A 3,253-nucleotide genomic window follows, 5' to 3' on the forward strand; every position below is an offset into this window, starting at 1 on the left:
AAACTCGAATTGGTAAGTGAATTTACTATGTTATTTTGAAATAGGGTCTTCTCTGTGAGTACTTTTCAATTGGGGTTTTAAAATCGAAACCCTGAATTTTTAATTTTGGTTTTTTTTTTGAAATTATAACCCTAATTTACTTATTTGAATATGTTTAATAGAATTGACGTTGTCGGAGATGATATTAGTATTGGTACATCACTGCCTCTTGTTATTTATCTGTTGCTTCAAATTTTATATTTGATGATGAGCTTTAGATTTACTAGAATAATTTTGATTGGTTGTATAAATAAGGAACTACATATGTATGTGATAGTTAAAGTACATGTGAAAGAAAACTGATCCAATTTATGATTTTTTTGTTTATTTTGGTTTTATATTATGACCTTTTACTTGCCTTTTAGTTTGGATCTAGAGGAATGAACATCTAAAAGCTTGTTTGTGCTCGTCTGCTGGATCTTCCATGCAAAAGTTCGTCACTGATTAATGATTTATCACATATTTATGTTCGAAATAGCTCATGTTGCTTTAATTTTATGGAAAGTTGAAACAGATGTATGTGCCATGCTCTGTAGTTGACAAAACAAAAATTTTTTTTAACACTATGACCTGGTTTAGTTTTGGTTGAGTCTTGTATGTGTCATAAAATAACATGTTGTTAGTTAAAACTTAAATATGGATACTACTTTCAGTATTCTGATTTCTGTATTATTGTTGCAATGATTCTGTATTGGCTGCTAAGAACTTGATGCTTATTAACAGGATTCGCGGGGATGAATGATGTGGGAAACTTCAGATCTTATAATAAGACTAATACATGATTAAGCTCCCCAATGAATAGGTTTGGTGATCATGTGAATTTCTCATCTGGGCCTTCTTCTCACTCGAGGTTCATGCCTCCGAGTCCTCCGAGGCACCATTCCCAGAGCTTTTGGTCAGCTTCTCGTTGTCTTTCTGTATGGTTTTGTTGAGATACTTTCTAATTTCTTGTCTGCATTTTTTTGTGCAGTGTAGTGAACTAAACATATCTTTAAATTAAGCTTCCTAGCATGACCTCTTAGAGCTGTAGTAAATTAGAACTCTCCTTTCTACAGATCCCTTTTGGGGAATCGTATCCAAGGTTCGATTCCTCAGGAACTAGCCAACATCACTACTCTTCAAGAGCTGTAAGTGAAAATGTGATCTATATGACTTGGATTTCAAGTATAAACCTTTGGTTGACTTAATCTGAGCTGAACTTTTCAGGTTTTGGAAGATAATCTACTTGAAGGGCCTATTCCTCGAAACTTTGGAAGTTTGATTGGCTTGAGGAGATTGTAAGAATTATAATTACATGCCTAAAGGGTTCTTCATTGAGGGCTTTTATCTATTACATAATGTGTTCACATTTTTATCATAATTAAAACATAATTACATAATGCTTTAACACTTCTATCATTATTTATCTATTGATGGAAATCTTGCAAACAATCTACACAACGTTGTTTCTGTAAATAAATTAAATGGAACAATACCAGAAACATTTGGCAACCTGAGGAATCTAGAGGATTTGTAAGTACTACTTCATCTATACTATATATTTCTAAGTTTAACAGAGTCTTAAAATTATCTACTCCTTGCAGTACGATAGATGGGAATGATTTCTCTGGGAAGATACCCGATTTCATTGGAAACTGGACAAATATGACAAGACTGTGAGTAATTTTGGTCGACTATGCTTCAGTTTGGTTCTACTTGGTTGTTAGTACATATTCTAGAAACTACGGTTACATATACCTCTCAATAAACATCAAATTTTGTGCAGGGACTTGCAGGGAACAGGACTGGAGGGTCCAATTCCATTGAGCATCTCCCGTCTGAGAAATCTAATAGAACTGTAAGAACTGCTCAAATATCTAGCCAATGTTTAATACCTTCATGACTTTCTATCATTGTAGTGATTTTTGGTTTAGTTTTGAGATCAGTTGATTACTTCTGTGCTTTCTGTTGATGGGAGGATATCTGATCGGACTGGAAGAAATTTTACTATCCCAGATTTAAAAGATATGCAATCCTTGCATGTGCTGTAAGTCGTACATAAATTTTGTCTGATGCAGATGTGTTTCCCTGAAAAAATTAGTTAACATTTCTTTCTTTTGTAGGATATTAAGAAATTGCTTGATCAATGGTGCACTTCCAGAATACTTTGGAGTACTTGGTCAACTAAAAACCCTGTAAGCTAACTTTATTATTGCTCAATACGGTACTAATTTCTGGTAATGGAGTTCCTCACAATGTATGTCTGTGCATGTGCGTGTGAGGGATTACAATGTACTATATATGTTTTCACAGATGCATTAGTCGATACAAGCACACAACAGAGACCTATATTTTTAAGTATTACTATGTAGAATTCATTAGCACATTCAGAGACTCTCCTTATAATAATTTAGTTACACTGTTCTGTCTATGCATATAAAGAAGAACATTATAAATTATAAGGGTACTTCTGGATTTCTCGTCGAAGTTCAAATACTTTCTCTCTATCCAATATTTTGTTGTTCATTGGATTATATAACCAGCAACTCAGTCTTCTTGTTATGTCGGGAATGGTATTTTCAAAAGTATTGTTCTACTTTTACAGTTAGGGTCCTAAACATTAGCTTTATATGCTTGTGTAGCGTGTGATGTGCCATTTGAATGCAAAAACCTGCAGAAACATGTATGCTAGGAAATAGATCAAAATTTTATCATTTTGAGTTTTATTTATTGTTTGCAGAGATCTGAGCTTTAATCGGTTGACTGGCCAAATACCAGATTCAATGGCGCTCTTAAACGACCTTGATATACAATATCTGTATGTGAATTTGTTTCAAATACTTCTTATAAGAAATTATTACCTTCCAGGAACACATGCAACTAACTCGGATAGCTGGACTTGCATAATTTATCTTCTTTCCTATACCTGTTTACTTTAGCCTGTATGTAATTTGCAAACTAATGTACTCAGAAGTGTGACACAAACTTGTAATCGAATGTAGGTATCTGAATCACAATTCATTGACTGGAGAGATACCAAGTTGGATTTCAGGCAGCAAAGAAAATTTGTTAGTTCTTTACACAGCTTTGAGTTCAATATATCATCTAGATTTAGAGAAACCACATGCCAGGATGGATCATTATTAAGTTCCAGGTTTATCGTATTCACAAATTTCATAATTGTATTGGCTGCAGTGATGTATCTTACAACAATTTTTCACGGACAGCTGAATAT

At 33.6% G+C, this 3,253-nt stretch overlaps 1 long non-coding RNA gene across 1 annotated transcript; it reads left to right on the top strand.

The window, feature by feature from the left end:
• Positions 1–2,026: 2,026 nt before the first annotated feature.
• On the top strand, positions 2,027–2,959 carry LOC141699735 (uncharacterized). The gene is made up of 3 exons (XR_012566087.1): positions 2,027–2,065; positions 2,142–2,213; positions 2,887–2,959. It is a non-coding gene; the product is annotated as an uncharacterized LOC141699735 (long non-coding RNA).
• Positions 2,960–3,253: the final 294 nt, after the last annotated feature.

This window comes from Apium graveolens, unplaced genomic scaffold, assembly GCF_009905375.1.
Source record: "Apium graveolens cultivar Ventura unplaced genomic scaffold, ASM990537v1 ctg1236, whole genome shotgun sequence".
NCBI classification, from domain to species: domain Eukaryota; kingdom Viridiplantae; phylum Streptophyta; class Magnoliopsida; order Apiales; family Apiaceae; genus Apium; species Apium graveolens.